At 41.4% G+C, this 22362-nt stretch overlaps 1 protein-coding gene across 2 annotated transcripts in view; it reads right to left on the bottom strand.

Moving 5' to 3' along the window:
- Positions 1-22362, bottom strand: part of LOC137436983 (uncharacterized) — an 84491-nt gene that overhangs the window by 53703 nt on the left and 8426 nt on the right. The gene's annotated exons all lie outside the window — the stretch shown is intronic.

Genomic DNA, 22362 nt, shown 5'->3' on the forward strand with positions numbered 1-22362 from the left:
GAAAAATTATTTTCGAGAATTTTTTTTTTTTTAATCGGCCCTTAAGTAACTTATGACGGGTCAAATAAGGGTTTTTCATGATTCTGAGTTGATTGTTAACATTTATATTTTCACTTTTACATTTACACACAAAGTAGCTTTTATTTCACATACATATGTGAAGCATCTTGGTAACAATGCAGGACAGATGCCCATTGTGGTCTGCAAGTCGCTCGGTTCTGATAAAGACCTTGATCACATCTACCATGTGGTGGTACTCCACCCAGAGTGCAGGTGTTCTTCCTCCTTTTGCGAGTCGTTTGAAGGTTTCTTCAAACCTTTGCTCAAACACTGGCACTACTGGGTCTGAGTGTCTGGCTCCCATCTTCCCATCAGCCACCTTCTCCATGAAGGTCTTCATGTCACCACGCTCCTCCTCAGTGAAGGCAAGTTTCATGATGTGTTGATAGATGGCTGCATCGATGAGGAGGTGAACACGGATTGCCTTGTCAAAACATCCTCCATCCATGATGTGGTTGGCTGTCGTACTTCCAGGATAGATCAACTGGATCACATCTAGTAGTCCAGAATCTTCCATGATGTTACCCATTGATCCAAGATAAGACTTCAGCAGGTGAAAACCACCCAACCTTGGAATGACGGGTAGATTTGCCTGCTTTATTATATTCACAGCCTTCAGCCAAATCGGAAGATCAAAGGTCACTATAGCGACCCCAGCGCGCCGTATGCACTCTTTCAGAGTGGTGAAGATGGTGTTGAGGTCATTAGGGTCTCCTTCAATAACTGGGAGGAACTCGATCTGTGTGCTCTGCTTTGCATCATTAGCATGGATTCTCTTCATCCAGCCATTCCAGTTGGAGTGTGGGAACTCAGGATCGTTGGCTTTGATCACCCACCCCGCTGCCCAGAGTGTGTCACCTGGAGTGAGGAGTGGCTGATCATGAGCCAGGGAGGAGGAAAGCTCAGCGAGGGGGAGAAACATGATCGCGTTCGTTCCTATCTGTTTCCTGTTCGTAAATGGAATAATCTTTACTTCAGTTCCTCTCAGGATCTTAGCTTTGTCGAGTGCCTTCAACTTCACCCGGGGGAAAGCTGCTGTTGTCTGTGGATCTGGCAAAGGTGGTGCCGGAGAGGTGACTTCGATCCAACCCATTGAGTGAAAGGGAGTGTTTCCGTGAATAGAGACAATGTTTAAATCTATATTGTCTCCAACAAACTGAGTGACTGCATTGTTTGTTTCCCCAACCTCCATAAAGACCACCTGATCATTACTTGACAATTCACTTTCACTGGCTGGCACTTTGGCTGTCATCACTGATTGATCCTCAAGCGCAGCATCAACCGCAACCTCATCATTGATCTGTTCATCGGTTTCCTCCACAATGGTGTCAAGACTGCCAGAAGTATCTGGAACATCATCTCCACTCCTACTATTAAGGAAGCAGTATTTGTAGTTTTGTGTCTCCGTGTAAGACTCAGTGTATCCCAGCCGGTGGAACTTGTTGAGCATCCATTTTGACCCAAATCTATGATCAAGTTGTATGGCAAGCCCCATTTGGTGTGGCAATACTCCAGACCGAGGTCGACAGGCCTTAATAAAATTCTGCCCCCAAACGGCAACTCTTTCGTCTGTCTTGACAATCGGTCTCAAGAACATCTGAAGGCTTGCAGGAACAAGTGTCAGCTGACTATCGATGTCAGTCATACTGTGTGTGGTGGGGTATGACTTTGGACCTAAATCAATCAAGGCAATATCATTGGATATGAACTTGAGTGCCGTCTTTATGATCTGAGTCTTCTCATCTCCATGGTCAAGATTAGCATGATGCTCTCGCAGAATATTGTCGTTGCCATCTTTGAGACAGAGTACATCTGCCCTTCTTTCCTGTGTTGTGAAATACAAGGTGTCTTCGTATGTCTCTAGAAGTTTTATCTTTAGCCAATGCTTTGAATAAGAAAGGCTCTTCTCTGGTGACTGATCAAACTCCTGCAGCTTTTCATGGACTTGGTCCATGTTCATTACCCCATGCTCTAATTCTGAGTCTAACCATTCGCAGAATTCAATAAAAACTGCCTCTCGCTCCTCATCAATACTCCTCTGTCCTCTCTTCCTTTTTCCTTCCTCATCAGTCTTGGACAAACTGTCACCTCTCGCAAACATAAGTTTGCATCGCAAATGGTACAGCGTTTCTTCTGCTACCAAGTCGTTGATCCCTTCCAGGCGTCCAGTGACTTCAGTGCCCCAGTCATCCCCGCGACTCCGTGCTGTCTTCAGCAAGCTTGCCTTCAGTGTATCTGCAGTCAAATTATCTGGCACTCTGTATTTCTTTCTAGCTTGTGCTGGATTATTTTTGTAGAGCTGGGCTGGTTGGTTGCAAAGAATGCATACATCCTTATACAGGAGGTCAACTGACTGTGATCTTCTAGAACTGCAGCCAGTTGATGAACTGAACTCACAAGTAGTGCGTCTTCTCTTCAACTTTGATGACTCTTTCTCTGCCTTTGATGCTTGAGCTGACTTCTTGGTGGTTGCAACAAAGTTGTTGTACAGATCATTTTTACACTTCTGGTGGTACCTCAGTTTTCCTTCCTTTTGAGCCTCCTTCATACGTTCCACAACAGTAACATTTTCGACAGTTTCTGCTTGTTTCAATAAAGTTGAGTATCCCTTTGGAGTTGCCTGTATGAGCCTTTCAGCTGGTGTATCCGAGCGTGCACAGATGAAGCAATTGAGCACAGGTGGAGTAACGTCTTCATCCATATTGCTAGACTCCATGTCCTGCAAAGTAGAAAATGAGATATATTTAGAAATTCTTTTTCCACAAAGGAGTGTCTGTGGTGAAATATAAATGTTAACAATCAACTCAGAATCATGAAAAACCCTTATTTGACCCCTCATAAGTTACTTAAGGGCCGATTTAAAAAAATAAAAATTCTCGAAAATAATTTTTCGGTACCCGAATTCAACAGCTTTTTTTCTGGGTTTCCCACGGGAGTTGACCTTCAACATTTTAACACATGTTATTACACACCTTTACAAACATATTGGTGAAGAAATTTTTTGGTAACAATTTAGTTAACAGATTTTCATATGTTTCCCTTACTATATAAACAAGAATCATGCTATTAGAGGTCATAGAAGTACCCCTAATTATTGAAAAATTCAAATTTTCTAACATCATACATGCCCCTCAATAACCGGAAGTAGAATTATTTGTTATAACTTTAATTTGCATCATTCTTTTGGGCTGAAATTTGGACAGGATATTCAGAATATCACTTCCTTTAAAATGATGAAGGCTTTTGTTTATAGGAGTAGCCATTGTGGATTTATTGAAGGACAACCAAGTTTTATCTGGTAATTGGCATAATTAGCTAATTAGTGAACATTTGACATAATTTCACAAAATCCTCTCATCAGGTAGTAGAGTAACACATGTATAATACATATACCAAGTTTTGTGTGAAAAGAATGATAGGTGACATAGAAGATAGAAGTAGAAATGTGTTCTTTGTTTTTCCTTGTTTTTTATTGACGGTCTAATTTATGCAAATTATATGTATGTAATATGACAAAGAAGCGTTGAAACTGGTCTGAGTTAAAGCCAAGATGATATCTTTCAAGAAAAACTGAAAATTAGATATTAACTTGACTTTGTTTTTGTGTAAAGGCCTCTCAAAGGTACCTATGTAGTTTTCTCAATTTTTCACCAGTACTACACCCTTAAGACGTCGGCAACCTACGACGACTCGCACTTACAACCGTCGCAAAAATCTCAGTTGCTCCTTGTGCCTCGCGCTGACAACATCCCTGACGCTTCATCGCTTATAAGTGTGTGTGTGTGTGTGTGTGTGTGTGTGTGTGTGTGTGTGTGTGTGTGTGTGTGTGTGTGTGTGTGTACCGTACTGCCATCATGTCTTGTAAGATGAAGAGTGCATCCACAGATGGATTGGAGAAAAAGAAGAGGAAGGCGACCGACTTCGAGTTAAAGATGAAAATAATCATGCGGCTCGAGAACGGTAAAAGTGTGAACGCCATCTCACGTGACTTAGGCCTCTGACATTCGACGGTGTCCACCATCTTGAAGGATAAACACTGCATCCGAGAAGCTGTCAAGGGATCGGCGCCCATGGGAGCTACCATAATCACCAAGAAGCGACAAGGGCCTATCCATGAAATGGAGAAGATGTTGATGACGTGAATGGAGGACCAGCTGCAGTAACGTGTGCCGCTAAGTTTGCTGACGATCCAGGCAAAGGCTCGGAGCATCTTTGAGACCCTAAAGGTGCGTGGGGGAGAGGATTACTCCGAAACATTCACCGCCAGCCACGGCTGGTTCCAACGTTTCAAAAGAAGATTCAATCTTCACGTGAGAGTGAGTGGAGAGGCTGTTTTTGGAGAGGATATATGACCAGCCATCTTGTTCAAAGGACTCATTTGTGTGTTTATATGTGTTTATGTTATAGGTTACTTTGTCACTTCTTATTACAGTGCCACATTATTTGTGTACCTCATTATGTACCTGTATTTTTGTAAGCTTTTTTGTACAGTAAAACGCATTATAATGTCATAAAGTCTTTTATTTCAACCCTTTATTTATTTTACTTACAAGCAACGGTACCCGCCCTACGGGTGGGGCTTCAATTGGGGAGCCCCAAATGAAAAGGCAAAATATCAGAAATTGAAGGCTTTTTTTATTTTTACGATTTATATAAACATCCGTTAAATCATATCACACGCAAATCATCAAAATCTAAACAGTATCTATCTATAATTCCAGTAATCTCTGTACGTCTGTACGTTTGTACGTCTGTTTGTCTGTGACCGCTGTTTCTCGACAACCACGGGTCCGATATACTTTTAACTTGCCAGGTATATTGCTGGGGACCCGAGGATGTGCCTTTTCAAGGTTTCATATTAATCGGACAATTACTTACCGAGCTATGTCCAAAAAACGATTCAACCAATCAGAGAGCAGCGAACGATCGCGTGTGCCGAACGTGGAGGACACACTCTGCCTCGGATGGCACATTTGAGAGCGTATTCATTTATTTCACGTTTGCAAACTATGTTGGCGTTAAACTATGTTTTAAAACTAATAAAACCGAATTTGCGATTCATTCGCTTTCCTGCGCGTTTGTGCACGCGATGGCGATTTCTTTACCAAACTCCGGAAGCCGTTCGCTTTGGACCAAACCATTGCATGTAAATAGAGGGGGGGGATTGTCACCGTACTCGCAAGCCGTTCGCTTTGGACCAAACCATTTCATGTAAATAGAGGGGGGGGATATAATTTTAGATATAGATATAGTACGGGCAATGCCCTAGTTTGTAGAATTTCAATAAAAGCCACATCACTGTTCATATCGGTAAATATTATTCCATTGTGTTTGGAAAAACTGGAAAATTGGAAAAATTTGGAAAAACAAATTTTTCTTACTGCCCCTCGACAACCCAGGATCACCCACCCAAAATTTCGTTGCGATCGGTTCTGCCGTTTTTGCGGTACCTGGGAACAGACGGACAGACATTTGTTGAATTATAGTAAGATTGTACAGTTTATGGATTGGATTGCATTATGGGATTTAGGCTGTATGACTTTTAGCAAATGATGCTATGTTGGAATATGGTAATAAGTATTATATAATAAGTCCATAAGGGGAGATTCAACTTACGACTACTTCGACTTTCGACCTGCTTGTCGGAACGTAATCCCGTCGTAACTAGAGGAGAGTCTATATGCGTTTTGTCTGTCTGTGCATACTTATATGCTAAGGTTTGGAGGGGAAACCAATTGCTGCACCAGACATGCAACAATCCTTATTCATAAATGTTTCATTGCAACAGAAGCTTGTTATACAACAACTTGTTATGAAACTTAGGTGAATTTATAGGCAAACAGGATCAAACAGGTTAACTTGTTTGATGACATGTTTGTTATGAAGTAAGTTCAAATATTTTATTGATATGCATTTGAATCTGCAAAGTTGTCAGAATAATGGTTTCATTTTGTTCGCAACTTTTTATCATAAAGCCTGTATACTTTTATGATAATAAAACTGGAATTTACCGGGAATAAATATATCGGCGTTAAAGTAAATTCATGCAACTGGCGTGTCCCCTGTTTTATTGGCTCATGCACTTAGAACCCGTGATTTTCCGTGATTGCAGAAAATGGACAGAATTCACAGAATCAGTGACTTGAAACTAAAAATTGAATCCGACACAGGAGAGGAGGAAGATTTTTTTTTTTTTTAATCAGAACTCTTGTGTGGTAAATTACAGAAAAAAACAAGATTAGGTTGAATTACAAATAAAATATTCACCAAATTGATTTTTGTCAATGTAGGAGAATTTTTGTCAATTTTGCTAATGCCCCTTTATATGGTATGTGCCATGTGGCAAACTATAGCAAAGAGGGACATTCCATAGCTTGTAGAAAATGCAAAACAATAGGAAATAATGGACATTGAAAAAAATCTCGTGTGCATGCTGGACTACCCTTGTATCCTTAGGAGGAACCAAGTAATGCTCGAGAAAAGTTCATATAAAGTGGCGCCAATTTCATTCATACAGCTGCAGGAAGAAGTAAATGTATTTTATTTGCCAGATGTACGGCGCCCCTTTATATGACTGCCATTTAAAGGGGGCGTTTCTATGCCCATGGTATTTTTCCCAAGAATGTCCTTCATTTTCTATGGCACTTTAAGCCAATGAAAGTGGCCATCACGACGACGGATGAAAAAAAATACATGGAGACATCACATACATCAATTAAATTACACTAATTCAAAACCAACCTATTTCCTGCAGTGTGTATTGGGGTCCTGCCTGATACTGTAAACCATCTCTCCCATTGATCGTCATGAAATGCAGTATCAATCCAATACTACAACAACGACAGGCATTTTAAGGCCATTTTCCCTGCTAGAGTGGGGGTTAGCCATAGGGGTTATCAATCCTAGAGTGGGGGGTTATCAATCCAATACTGAACAAATGAAAAAAATTTGCCACCATTATTTTTGTGCCTCTTTCATTCTCTTGGCACGCAACTTCATTCTACATCGATTACTACCCAGAGTCGAAATTTTCCTATGTCCAACTTTTTGGGGTTCACCCCTATGAGCCAAGGCACTTAGGTGGAATTTGTTTCCGGCACGTATTGGCCGATGTATATTCAAAGTTTCAGCTGGTTTCAATGTATAGCCTTTGAGATATGAGCACCAACACATTTCGGGCAGACAGATGGACTGACAGACACCAACGTTGATTCGAGGGTTTTCTTAATAAAACTCAAGAATGCGGAAACGGACATTGCTGAAAATTTTGCAGCCGATTTTGTCCAGTAGAAGCCGAGAAAAGAATTTTCAGTCCCTGTGTTAAAGTTGCTTCAAAAAGGGGACCAAAAAAACCAACAACAACCACGGTTCCCGAAAAAGGCCAACCCCCGCTTTGCGGGGAAAAATGGCCTCTAAAGGTGGTTTTTTTTTTTGGTTTTTTTTGTGTTAAAGTTGCATACAGAGAAACCGTTCCAGATAAAAAAAAGGAGGGACGCTTTGTGCCTCCCTTGATTAGCAATGAGCTCAAGAAGGAAAAGGAAGAGCACAAGGAACATATTCCATCCAGCAGTTTAGAAACGTGCACCGCACCCCAAATTTTTATATTTTTGTGGGGCAACATCCAGTTTTCAAGTTATTATGTCCAGTGGTGGAGGAATGCATTAAGTGAGATAATTCCCCACTTTCACATAAAGTGAAAACCTAAGTTGGAGGTAGCCATCCCAACTTAGTAGAACATTCCCATACACACCCAGAATACAATTTACAACTTCATATAGTAGAGCATATAACAAAAGTTTATGAATAGAGAGAATTAAATATAGAACACGTATGTAAATTAGGTAACGCAGAGTCACTTTGTGAAGGGACTATAAAGAGAGGTGTTGAGAGAGATGGGGTGCAGAGGATTGAAGGGGGGAGGGGATGGGGAGAGGGGGAGGAGGGGAGGCGGAGAGGGGGAAAGGAAGAGGAAGAGGATGGAGAGGGGGAGGGGATGGTGGAAATGAGTGGAAGGCGGCGTGAGGAGAGGGGAAGGCAGCGTGTGGAGAGGGGAAGGCAGCGTGAGGAGAGGGGAAGGCAGAGTGAGGAGAGATGAGGGCAGTATGACAGGAGGGGAATGGAAGGCAGCGTGAGCGGAGAAGGGAAAGCAGCACAAGAAAAGGGAAGGTCCTCCCACCCCACTCCTTCTCCTCCCTCCTCAGGGGCATATACAATTATTACTTTGCGAATAATGCTGTAGTATAGTGCAGTCTTGAGGCTTTATAAGCACCCCCTTTTTTGTAATGGTACAATCAACAACTCCGCCTTTTTTATAATGGTACAATCCACACTTTGAATCGGCAAAGGGGTAAAGTGAAATACTCCCTAACTTATCGGACGCACACTAACTTCACGGACGTAAGAATAGCACTCAATGTTGAATATTAAAGGCATGTACAGTGTAATCATCAAAAAAAATAAAAAAAAATAAAGCAAATGAAAGTTAAGAGAATGGTGAACAGCAGGATCTTCCATTACCAAGCTGCTTGTAGAGCACTTGCCGAGTGGCTTAAACACTCCAGCAAGCACTCCAATGAAATGGTTGAGGTGCCTGGAATGTCCAACGATGTCCACGTTGGACAAATGAACACTTTTTTAACAGTCGGAACTGCTGCTAAGGTCAATTCCAGAGTTAAAATTATGAAATTTGATTCAGGAGAAGAGGTTATTGGGTGTATCACATACAAAGAGTGTGCGGAAATTAAATAAAGGCACGAACACTGCTGTTTATAAGCATTGTGATGTATACAGGAATACAGTGATTCGTAGGTATGAAGATTGGCGATATTGCCATTCATAGATATGAAGCCTTTTTTGTACAGATGAGACATATGTATTTGAGCTGAGCGAACAAAATGACAGAATTAAGACTGAACAGAGGCTGACCAAAGGTTAAAATTCTAATTTTAGGTATTTGAAGTAGTGATAAATGTAGGGGTGTACTTACTTTTTCCACATGCGAAATTTGCATTTATGTTTATTTAAATTATACAATGGACTACAAAATGTAAATGTTTCATGATATTTGTTATATTATATCACCTTTATCTATCAATATTGTTGAAATGAAGATCAAATAGCTGTATGTTGAAATATGTTGAAAAAGTCAAAACTTTACATGGGGTGTACTTACTTTTTCACGTGACTGTATTACAGTGCAGTACAGTAATAGTTTTATATCAAGTCAATATTTGCAATTTTTATTTTTTCCAGAAACACTGTTTACTGTTAAAAATCCAGCATTAATTTTAGTAATATGCACACTTATTCACCAAAAAACCTATTTTTAAATCATTTTATGTTCCCAGCGATCAGATGTTACGTTGTTTAGTTTTGGTTTTTTTAAACTATAAAATGCAACTCTCATGGATGGAGTCATGAATAATACACCGCTATAATGGCCTAGCCTAGCACTAAACATAATGCCGTAATGATGTCCAAGACATAATGCTGTATTACTGCACCTCCGCCTTACTAAATCTGTCATCCTGACACCTATCGTCAGCATTCAGCAACGGGATGGGTTGAGTGTTAGACGCTAGGATGACTCGCATGTTCATAGAGGCCAAGCCTAGCGCTACACACAACACCGTAATGATGAGAGAGATAGACAGAGGGGAACAGACAGATGGAAAAATCCACCGACTTTAATATTTAGACAAGGTTTTCATGGAGATACTATTATAATACTGTAAGCCATTGGGACTTGTAATAGACTCTGACAGGAAGCGGCGCTACACAACATGTATTTACATCGAGAATTGGTGTCGTACCACTCTCAAACCATTGTGATTTAATTTTAAACTTCCTAAAACCCATTTGGACACAACCCAAGTACAACCACCAAATTTCAAATCATTTGGTCCTGCTGTATATAAGTACAAGCAGAATCTATATATCTATATCTAATATGTGTGGTTGTGAAGAAGGGCAAAGATGGGACAGAGTTGGGAGGGGGGGTTGAGACTCGAGAGGGGGAGGTTGCGACTCGGAAGTGGGGGAGGCTAATGGGGAGATAAAGTAGGCTAATTCTGTCGTCTCTCTCTGTCCCACCCTGAAACACAAAAATGCTAACTCTGAAAGAAAATATTATAAAGTAAAAGTTGCTTCAAATAAATCCAAAATTATGGAAAATATTTTCTTCAATGAGATAAAAGAAAAAAATTGAACCCACTAGCAACAGACCGCTGCATCAATCACACCCAAATTTTATTTAATTCTTTCTTTCTTGTTGAAGAAAGCCTGGTGTTGGCTTAGCGGTTAGGGTGCTGGCTTGGGATCCTAGGATCCTGGGTTCGAATCCCGGTCGATCGCTGAATTAACGCCAGGGGGGTTGACTCAGCCTGTCATCCTTCCGAGGTCGGCAAATTGAGCACCAGCTTGCTGGGATGAATGATCCCGGTGTGTACCCCGGCTTAGAATAGGTACACCGTATCCCTGCGCAAGTGCGCATCGTAAGAGCGCGACCAAGGGTTGGCGTCAGGAAGGGCATCAGGCCATAAAAACATTGCCTCAAACAGGGAACCATGATTGTCATGGGGCCCGCAAGGCTAACCCCCGCTCTAGCGGGGAAAATGGCCTTAAAACGATCATTCATTCATTCATATATTTTCTTGTTGAAGAAATATATAACCTCCCATTTATGAGTTATTTCATCCAGCACAAGAATAAAAGGCTTTATTCTTTTATATTGTGGTATGTTTACCACAGGCTTCTGCTAGTCATATACAGTGCATTCAGAAAGCATTAAGACCCCTTCACTTTTTTCACATTTTGTTATGTTGCAGCCTTGTGCTGAAATCGATTAAATTCATTTTTTCCCTCATCAATCTACACTCAACACCCCATAATGACAAAGAGAAAATAGGATTTTAGAAAGTTTTGCAAATTTATTAAAAAGAAAAAACTGAAATATCACATTTACATAAGTATTCATACCCTTTGCGATGACACTTGAAATTTAGCTCAGGTTCCTCCCATTTCTCTTGATCATCTTTGAGATGTTTCTACACCTTGATTGGAGTCCACCTGTGGTAAATTCAAGCCCACAGAATCTTGTTTCTCACAGTCTGAGAGTCCTTCAGGTGCTTTTTTGCAAACTCCAAGCGGGCTTTCATGTGTCTTTCACTGAGGAGAGGCTTCCGTCTGGCCACTCTGCCATCGAGCCCAGATCGGTGGAGTGTTGCTGTGATGGTTGCCCTTCTGGAAGTTTCTCCCATCTCCTCACAGGGTCTCTGGAGCTCAGCCAGAGTGACCATCGGGTTCTTGGTGACCTCTATTAGCAAGGCCCTTCTCCCCCGATTGCTCAGTTTGGCCGGGCATCCAGCTCTAGGAAGTCCTGGTTGTTCCAAACTTCCTCCATTTAAGAATTATGGAGGCCACTGTGCTCTTGGGGATCTTCAATGCAGCAGAGATTTTTTTTGTAGGCTTCCCCAGATCTGTGCCTCGACACAATCCTGTCTCTGAGCTCTGCAGGGAGTTCCTTCGACCTCTTGGCTTGGATTTTGCTCTGATATGCATTGTCAGCTGTGAGACCTTATAGAGACAGGTGTGTGCCTTTCCAAATCATGTCCAATCAATTGAATTTAGCACAGGTGGACTCCAATCAAGGTGTAGAAACATCTCAAAGATGATCAAGAGAAATGGGAGGCACCTGAGCTAAATTTCAAGTGTCAAAGCAAAGGGTCTGAATACTTATGTCAATGTGATATTTCAGTTTTTTCTTTTTAATAAATTTGCAAAACTTTCGAAAATCCTGTTTTCTCTTTGTCATTACTAGGGCATGCCCGTACTATATATAAGCTAGGACGTGCCCGTACGTGGGTGCCCGTTCCTTGCCAAAAAAAAAAAAAAAAAAAATTTGTGTAGGGGTGTGTGTGTGTAAACATCCTAGGGCGTGCCCGTACGTGGGTGCAAAAAAACATGCGTGCAAACAACAACAACAAAAAAAAACTTTGAAACCACGTGGCAGTAACGACCACAGAACCCCCCCCCCCCCCTCTATTTACATGAATGGTTTGGTCCATTCGCAACGACCACAGAACCCCCCCCTCTATTTACATGCAATGGTTTGGTCCATTCGCAACGCCAAAGCGAACGGCGAACGGCTAAATCGCCATAGCTCGGTAAGTACTTGTCCGATTAATTTCAAACCTTGAAAAGGCACATCCTCGGGTCCCCAGCAATATACCTGGCAAGTTAAAAGTATATCGGACCCGTGGTTGTCGAGAAACAGCGGTCACAGACAAACGTACAAACGTACAGAGATTACTGGAATTATAGATAGATGGGGTATTGAGTGCAGATTGATGAGGGAAAAAATGAATTTAAACGATTTCAGCAAAAGGATGCAACATAACAAAATGTGAAAAAAGTGAAGGGGTCTGAATACTTTCTGAATGCACTGTATGTAACATGATGACTATAATATGCTAAACTTAAAGTTGTTGAATTCGACCAATGAGAGAAGTGGAATCCAATTTGAATTATCGTGCTGCACAAGCAGGCATGCTACATCATGAAGGACACACTCCTTTTGGGCATGTCTTTAGCTTATTGCCTCAATTTGCAGTCAAGGGGATTCCTCGTCATATAATTTATGTCTTTTATTCCCCTCTCCCATTTATGTGATTTGTGCTTACTGCCTCAAGTGAACATTTCAAGCCAAAAGCTAACAAAGCAGTTTCAAGTTTTCTCCAAAAATATAACATGTCTGGATAAAGTAGATCAAGTGACCAAAATAAAATTTAATTCAAACTAGAGCATGATAAAAACACAAGTCAGACGTGTCAGGTTAGAAGTAGAAGTTCAAAGAATCACAGATATGTTTTGAAAACGATTTTTAAGAAACATTACAAGTATGCATTGAGAAAAATTTAGAACTCGAACGGCACACAGCAGAGTGAAAACCTCCGCAAGGCTGAACAGTTTATGTTTTGTATCCCACTGATAGGCCGGATCTGGATTCAGACCTGAACCAAAATCTAATCGGCTTGTTCTCGTCACCTTACCAACTCGTCCACCAAGTTTTGTCATACCTCCTCCACAACTTCATGTGATATCATGCTACATATCGTTTTTGGCCTATCACTCAATGGTGAAGAATCACTTACAAAATCAAAACAACTTTGGATCTGGATCCAGAATAGAATCTTCACGAAAATCGAATCAATTCGTCCTTGTCTCACACCGAACCTGTCCACCGAGTTTCGTTTGAATCCGTCCACAACTTTTTAAGATATCTTGATTATTATCGTTTTTTGCACAATTTCTCCAAGGTGAAAAATCACTAAAATTCTCAGATCTAGATACAGTTCCGGATCTTCACCAAACTCTAATCAATTCGTCCTTGTCACATACCCAACCTCTCCACCAAATTTCGTCTGAATCCGTCCACAACCTTTTGAGATATCCTGTTCACAGACAAAACTAGACACCACTCACTCAGTAGAGCGCATACTCCCGCCGTGGGTTTAGTTGGAATAATACGTTTTGTTTAACATCCCCTCTCCCCAAAACAATAAATGAAAAAGAAAGTAAGCCCTAACTGTCAGATAATTAATTTTGATATATCTCGGAATTAGAGGAGAAAACATCATTTAAGAATAAGAATAAAAGCTTGAATGCAGTAAAACAAAAAAATCTTTCCCAAAGAAATTCCCAAAACAAATTCCTGGAGCCAGAATAATATCCTGAGCTTCACCAAAAACTAATCAATTCTTCCTTATCCCAAGGGCAATCATCCCACCAACTTTCATCCGAATCCGTTCAGAACTTTTCCAGATATCTTGTTCACGAACATACGAACACACACACACACACACACACACACACACACACACACGGACGGACACGATCGAATGCATTACTCCCTGGCAGGAGTAATAAACCTGAAAATCGCAGAGCCAGAACCAGAATTATTTATTTGGTCTGGGAAGCCCATGCGAGGTTTCTTCTTCTTCAGCCTCTCACACCCCTAAGTGAATATGCGATCTTTTAAAAAAAAAGTTGGAATTTTGCCAAATCTGTTTCATTCGTTTGTTAATAATATACCTCAGCCATTGACAAATCTGGAACTAAGTCTTTATAAGTTCATCAAATACTGACACCGCGAATGACATTCGCTGAGCTAAATGTTGATATCTCTTCTGAGGTAATAAAAAAAAAAAAAAAAAAAGTTTTAAAGCAGTATACGTGTCAAACGATACATTTTATGAAACGGCGCAACCTAATACACACTTTGGTGGTTTTAAAATGACAGAGTCTTTATTAGAAAAAAAAAAAATGAACATTGAAGGCGACGTTGCTAAAAAAATACACCGCTCTAATGCATAACCACGAGTTTAAACTACATTTACAACAAATATGAAAACTATTTTCATATCACAATGTTAAATAAAGAATATATAGAAGATATAGAAGATATAGAAGATAATGTTTAAAAAAAATGAGCCCCTATCTTCCAATGGTAAAACAATCCTTCAAAAAATTCCTGGATCGGGAATAATATCCTGAGCTTCACCAAAAACTAATCAATTCTTCCTTATCCCAAGGGCAATCATCCCATCAACTTTCATCCAAATCCGTTCAGAACTTTTCCAGATATCTTGTTCACAAACACACGAACACACACACACACACGGACACGAGTGAATGCATTACTCCCTGGCGGGAGTAATAACAACAGACAGACAGGTGAAAACACAACCTCCATCCCCCTCCGGTGGCAGAGGTAACTAGAAAAAGTCGAGGTTAAATTAAAGGTTAATGTGGTGGCATACTCTTAACAAAAGTTCGAAAATGTTAGTGACAGTTAGAAAATGGAAGAGACCACAAAATTATTGAGTTTATAGCTTTGTTATATACTAGGGCATGCCCGTACTATATATATATCTAAAATTATATCCCCCCCCCTCTATTTACATGAAATGGTTTGGTCCATTCGCAAAGCCAAAGCGAACGGCTTGCGAGTACGGTGACAATCCCCCCCCTCTATTTACATGAAATGGTTTGGTCCATTCGCAAATCCAAAGCGAACGGCTTGCGAGTACGGTGACAATCCCCCCCCCCCCCCTCTATTTACATGAAATGGTTTGGTCCATTCGCAAAGCCAAAGCGAACGGCTTGCGGAGTTTGGTAAATAAATCGCCATAGCTCGGTAACTACTTCTCCGATTAATATGAAACCTTGAAAAGGCACATCCTCGGGTCCCCAGCAATATACCTGGCAAGTTTCAAGTATATCGGACCCGTGGTTGTCGAGAAACAGCGGTCACAGACAAACGACACACACACATACACACACAGATTACTGGAATTATAGATAGATGGAAGGAGCAGAGGTGGTTAGATGAGAATGCTCCAAGGATCTTATGGGGTGGTTGCTCAATGAAAATAAACAGAAAAAAAATGAGCAAAGCTATGCAAACCTGGAGATATCTAATAGATGAACGAGTAGTTCTAAATTTGGAATATGACCCACAAAGTGAAGTGCAACGGTCAGCATTTCTTGGATATGCGTTTCTGCAGTCAGGTTCCATGAACCAGATAATATCAGCTCAAAGTGGAGATTAAAAGTACCCAAAGGCAAATAAGCGAGCAAACAAAACGGAATTACATTTGCACTGAGAATTTTCCAACTGATTCGTACTCGTTTCAGAATGTTGCATCTATTGCAGCTTACAAAAACAAAAGTCATACCGCACTGCAATATGCTATGACAAAGCATAACAACATTCCCTAGTTAAGCTCAACCACCCAACCACTTCAACATGAATATTCATGGGAGTTAAGGGAAACAATTCCATTGTCGTGATTCATGCAAACCAGGCCTATGAAGACTGCGGCCACCTTGACTAGTCAGCACAATTCTACAATTACTATAATTTGAGTGCATTGGTATTCTCATTGCTCCTGCCGTGTGGATAAGAGGAACAGTTGTTTTCATGTGCGGGTGGTGGGGGGGACGTGTATTATCCGTAAATGAAACAATGCTTTAGGAACTTGAAGCAGGCCTTCTCCAGTCTAGTGTGTAATGCAAAACTCGTGACAAACTTTGTGACAACAGTAGTTCTGAAATCCAGAGTACATTTGTATCATACCAAAGCTTCCTGCAATGAGCCCAACTTATCAGCAGGATGACCAAGTGTTTTTTGTTTTGTTTGTTTTTTTCCAAAGGAAAGCACAGTAACCTTGGAGACACCAGGGGCATGATTATTCCAACAAAATTGGGGGAGGAGTTGCTCTTTTGAACTACCATTACATCAACAAAGTCAACAGTGGCAGTGTTAACTTTGTTTGGGCTTCTTTCTATATTGTTCATTGTCATCCCAAAGGATGAATAACCACAAGAGAAGGCCATTCGGACCATCATGCCTATGCTACACCAACACCATATTCAATAGATACGTAAAGCTAACAACGTAATTTCAAACCGTGGGCAGTTTTCGGGTGAAGAATATACAAAACCGACCACATGACACCCCTTCACAGATGTGTACACAATCACCCATCCTTACTCAAGCTACCGATAAATCTTGCCAATATCCAATGCTTCTAGGTACCTATATACAATTCCAATTTAAACGTATCTAGTGTTTCTGCTGCTACTACCTTTTTAGTTTTTTTGGTATACCGAATCGAGGCTCGTGAAAGAGCTAACATTTATTTCACAAACAAATCAACCAGACAAACAAAATATATAAAAAGAGGGAGCGGAGGACAAGATGGGGAGAGAAGTGGAAGCACACAAACATAACATTTGAGAGCAGGGAGATGTGTGGGAGGGAGAGGGCTTGGGGGGAGGAGGCGTGGGAAGGGTGGGAGAAGTATAAACACAAGGACACCAAGGACTTCCAGGACAGAAGTTGGTATTTCAAAAAAGTGGATTTGGGGTGAAATTAGCGGGGGTAGAAAAGATCAAGGTTTTGGATGGGGGAAGATAAGAGATGGTGGTGAACAGCTGTTTTAAAGACCTGGAGGGTGGAGTGGGATTGAAGAGAGTGAGGGAGTTTGTTCCAGAGGCGGGAGAAAAGAGGAATGAAGGAGTGAAGGTGAGCAGAGAGTCTTGATTTTGGCAGTTTAACCATAAGAGGGTTGCAGGCAGATCTTGTGCGACCTGCAGGAATATTTGGGGGACAGAGCCCAGAGAGAGCTGGGGGGGTGCAAGGCCAGAGAGGAGTTGGTAGAAGACGGAAAGACCACCAACCTGCCTGCGGTGAGTGAGTGAAAGGCCCTTGGAGTTAACTTCATCGCGGGAGATTCCAATGATTCTGAACGCTTTGGTTTCAACAGCGTGAAGACGAGCTGGATGTGAGGCAGGAGCACCAGCCCAGAGGGGAGAGCAGTACTCCATTGAGCTGCGGATGAAAGCCTTTCCAGGGAGACCATTCCATGCATCAAGTACTCTTTGCGTGAAAGACTCCTACTTTACTACCCTCTTGACTCTTCTATTCTTTAATCTCAAGCTATCGCTGCTGGTCCTATCATTGTCTATTCTGCTGAAGAACTCTTTTGCATTTGTTCTGTCTATAACCCTTCATTGCCTTATACATCTCTATCAAATCCCCTCGTAACCACCTCGTCTCTAATGAATAAAGCCCCGTCTCCTTCATGCCCGGAATCAATCTAATAGCCCGGGGTTGAAACCTTTCTGTAACAGCTCAGTCCTTCTTGAGATGCGAGATGTGGTGACCAAAACTGCACAGAATATTATAGATGAGGCCTCACTAAATTCCTGTACAAGGTTAAAAAATAATAATTTTTAACTCCAAAAAAAACAACTTTTCTTTTATTTATTTTTGCCTAAAACACTCCCAGGCACTCACTGATGAACATCTGAAAGTTTGATGAAGATCCGTTCAGCCATCTCTGAATAAAACGTTGACACACACACACACACAGACAACTCGCGTTTAAATATATATATAAATCGGGATTTAAATTTAATTCAAAAATTGATCCAGACGTCTATTCTCTTTCAAACATTCAAACCGACAGAGGTAGTTATTTATCACAGCATCTGTAGGATTTTCACCCTTTTACTCAACTCCGTTTCGCTGTTATTTGGTGGAGCAAAAAGTCAACTGAGCTTTATAGATATTTAGATACTGCATGAAGTCTACGGTTATTCACTTACAGTACTAGTAGATAAAGTTAACAAAACACTGACCAATCGTGTTTCATGTCATTCGGTTGCTAACATCAGCATCAGTGTTTCTCAATTTCTCATTGGCGGTGGGCGAGGACACAAGTGATCAATGACCACATAACTCGTCTATTTATGGGTTATTTTTTATAAACTTGTTTAAACTTCTCTTGTTTTATAAACTCGAATGTCGAGGATATAAAATGAAGTACTAGAACGGCACTCGGTAGAGCACACACCTCCGCCAGGCTGAACAGTTTATGTTTTGTATCCACTGATAGGCCGGATCTGGATTCGGACCTGAACCAAAATCCAATCGGCTTGTTCATGTCACCTAACCAACTCGTCCACCAAGTTTAGTCATAACTCGTCCATAACTTTTTATGCCCCCGCCCCCGAAGGTGGCGGGAGTCATTATGTTTTCGGGTTGTCCATACATCCGGCCGTACGGGCTAAACTTCGTTTTTCTCAGCAACCACATGTCCGATTGAGACGAAACTTTCAGAGTAAGAGCGACACCCATGCAGACTGTTTTTTTATAAGTGTCATGTCATAGGTCACGTGGTATGGCAGCCAAAAATGTTTTCATCGAATTCCTTATACTAAAATTCTGAAATTGCATGCACATGATCTATGACACATTTGTATTGGAATATTAAATTTATGACATCATGGTTTGGCAGCCATATTGGATTTAACCTAAAACCCTAAAAAAACATCTTCTCCCAAACCACCAAATCGAATGACTCAAATCTTTTACGTGTGTCATTGACTAGGCATGGCGATTAAAAGATGATCACAAAAACATGGTGTGGCAGCCATATTGGATTGAAGGAAAATATTAAATAATTATATTTCTGAAACCGCCTTTCCTTATTGATGCGAAATTTTACAAATAGCATCTAACACAATTTTACAAATTTACATTTAAAAAATGTAGTGGTTTGAGAGGGTCATTTACCAGTGTGGCAGCGACATTCAAATGTAAGGTGTGCACAGAGGGAGCTGCAAATGGAGGAAATGTTGAGTTGGATCTTGGAGACGGCGTGAAGCTGGAAGGTGTGAAAACATTTTGCTACCTCGGAGACATGCTGAATGGAGAAGGTGGATCAGACTCGGCAACGGTTGCTAGAGTGAGATGTGCATGGAAGAAGTTTCGGGAATTGAGTGGAGTGCCGATGAGGAGGGGAGTGTCGTTGAAGCTGAAGGGAAAGGTGTATGCTGCATGTGTGAGAAGTGTTATGATTTATGGGAGCGAGACATGGGTAATGTACGTAGAGCGGCAACGAAGGCTGGAAAGGGTGGAAATGCGAATGGTTCGGTGGATGTGCGGAGAATCGTTGAGAGAGAGGAAGACAAATGATGAATTGCGAAAGATGATGGGAATAGAGCCTGTGATTGATGCTGTGAAGAGAAACAGGTTGAGATGGTTTGGTCATGTGTTGAGGAAGGATGAAAGTGACTGGTTGAGAAGAGTGATGAAAATGAATGTAGAAGGAAGTAGAGGATGGGGAAGACCGAGAAAGACTTGGCTAAAGGTGGTGGAAGAAGAAATGTGGGCAAGGGGGTTAACAAGGGGAGATGCAGAAAATACGGCAAAATGGAGAAGATCGTCATGGGGCCCGCAAGGCTAACCCCCGCTCTAGCAGGAAAAATGGCCTTAAAATGCCTGTTGTTGTTGTTGATGTTGTGTCTAACACCGCCGTTGCATATAGTTTGAAAATGATGATGTCGTAGGTCACGTGGTTTGGCAGCCATCTTGGATAGAAAAATGAACTTAATCCGATCAACACGAAACTTCACAAACGTTATGTTCTACCCATACATATGCAGAGTGTGCATTTTTTAAGGTCATATGTCACGTGGTGTGGCAGCCATATTAGCTTGAAAGGCAATAATTTAAAAAATCCTTCTCTGAAACCGTTTCACTAATCGATGTGAAACCTGTCATGGCTGGTGAAAATGTGATACCTGAGAACAGCTGAAGGGATTTAAATCAAACTTGTTTATTTTTAGGACAGTGAACGAGGGCCATATACCCGTGGTGGGACTATGCGTAGGTATATTGGCGACACAGTCACATTGCTCTAGTTTTAAATATCATGTCATATATCGCTTTTCGCCCGATCTCTCAATGGTGAAGAATCACTTAAAGATTAAATAATTTTCGTTTCCGAATCATCCATATTCAGATCTTCACCAAAATCCAATTGATTAGTCCTCGTCACACACACACAACCGGTCCACCAAGTGTCGTCCAAATCCGTCCACAACCTTTTGAGATATCCTGCTATGTATCGTTTTTGGCCCTGTATCCCAATGGTGAAGAATCACTTTTAAAAATTCTACTAGCCAGATCCGAATCCGGATCTTCACCAAAATCTATTCATTTCGTCCTTGTCACATACACTAGCTCTCCGCCAAATTTCGTTCGAATCCGTATACAAAATTGAGATATCTTGTTCACAAATAGACAGACAGGGGTGAAAACATAACCTCCATCAACCTTCGTTGGCAGAGGTAAAATACGTAGTTGCTGTCATGGCTGTGGTTGTTGTAATTTGTGTGCTTCTTCCGTGGTCTTTTTTTTTTTTGTATACAAGATCGAGGCTGGTGTAAGAACTAATATTAGTCACACAAAAAACAACAACACACAAAACGTACAATAAAGGGAGCGGGAGACAAGATGAGGAGACAGAGGGAAGCACACAAGTACAACAGCAGAGAACATGGACATCGGGAGATCTGTGGGATTGGGGGGAGGAGGCATGGGAATATTTCTAGTGTATCGAGAAATATTACTATATATAATTTTGTTTGAGTGGGGTGATAGGGGAGCTTTGAGGGGGTGGGGTGAGGGGAAGGTTTTAGAGGGTGGAGTGAGGAGAGATGCAGAAAGAGGGAGACATGAAGTGGAGAATGCTGAAGAGGAGAACACATGGAAGGGGTGGGTTTTGAAGGACACGGACATGTTGGAGACGTGAGGGAGGGTTTTTTTTTTTTTTTTTTGTATACAAGATCGAGGCTCGTGAAAGAGCGAACATTAATCACACAGAAAGACAAACAGACACATAAAACAAATAACATCGGGAGCGGTAGACAAGATGGGGAGAGAGGGGGAAGGACACAAACACAACATTTGAGAGCAGGGACCGAGAGACATGGAGACATCGAGAGATCTGTGGGAGGGAGAGGGCTTTGGGGGGGAGGCATGTGAAGGGGGGGAGGCATGTGAAGGGGGGGAGGCATGTGAAGGGGGGGGGGGGGTGGGAGAGGTATAAACATATGGACACTGCCAGGATTTCCAGGAAATAAGTTGGAATTTCAAACAAGGTGGATCTGGGGTGAATTAGTGGGGGTAGAAAAGATCAAGGTTATGGATGGGGGAAGATAAGAGATGGTGGTGAACAGCTGTTTTAAAGACCTGGAGGGAGGAGAGGGATTGAAGGGAGTGTGGGAGTTTGTTCCAGAGGCGGGAGAAAAGAGGAATGAAAGAGTGAAGGTGAGCAGAGAGCCGAGATTTCGGCAGTTTAACCATCAGAGGGTTGCTGGCAGATCTTGTGCGACCTGTAGGAATATTTGGGGGACAGAGCACAGAAGCACAGAAGCACAGAGCACAGAGCACAGAGCACAGAAGCGTGATACCGTCAAGTAGGGGTTTGACACCGTTAAGGGCTATGAGGGGGAATTGATTGTCATGATCAGACAACCTCTGAAAAATGGACTTCTCAGAATTCCCATTCTTGAGATCTTGAGATTCCCATCAACCCTCCTCCTTTACCTACACCACCTTCCATGAAAGGAAGGTGGTGTAGGTAAAGGAGGAGGGTTGATGGAGCAAGCACTGAGGAGTGAGACAGGTTTGGAAAATAATCCTTGTTAAAAGAAGATAAATATATTGTGAAGAAGAAGAACGACACATGGAATACTTCCGACAGAGAAATGAGAAAGGTGAAGCATGTTAAAATGCATTTAAAAGCATCGAAAGGAAGAAGCGTTTGATTAAATTAAGAATCAGTTTGGAGATATAAAGAAAAGGAAGGAATAAAGAATGAAGTACAGGAAATACAGACAGGAGGAAATACAAGCAGAATGAGTTAGTGTTTTGAAGAGAAGAAA

Source organism: Myxine glutinosa, chromosome 1, assembly GCF_964187855.1.
Source record: "Myxine glutinosa chromosome 1, kmMyxGlut1.1, whole genome shotgun sequence".
NCBI classification, from domain to species: domain Eukaryota; kingdom Metazoa; phylum Chordata; class Myxini; order Myxiniformes; family Myxinidae; genus Myxine; species Myxine glutinosa.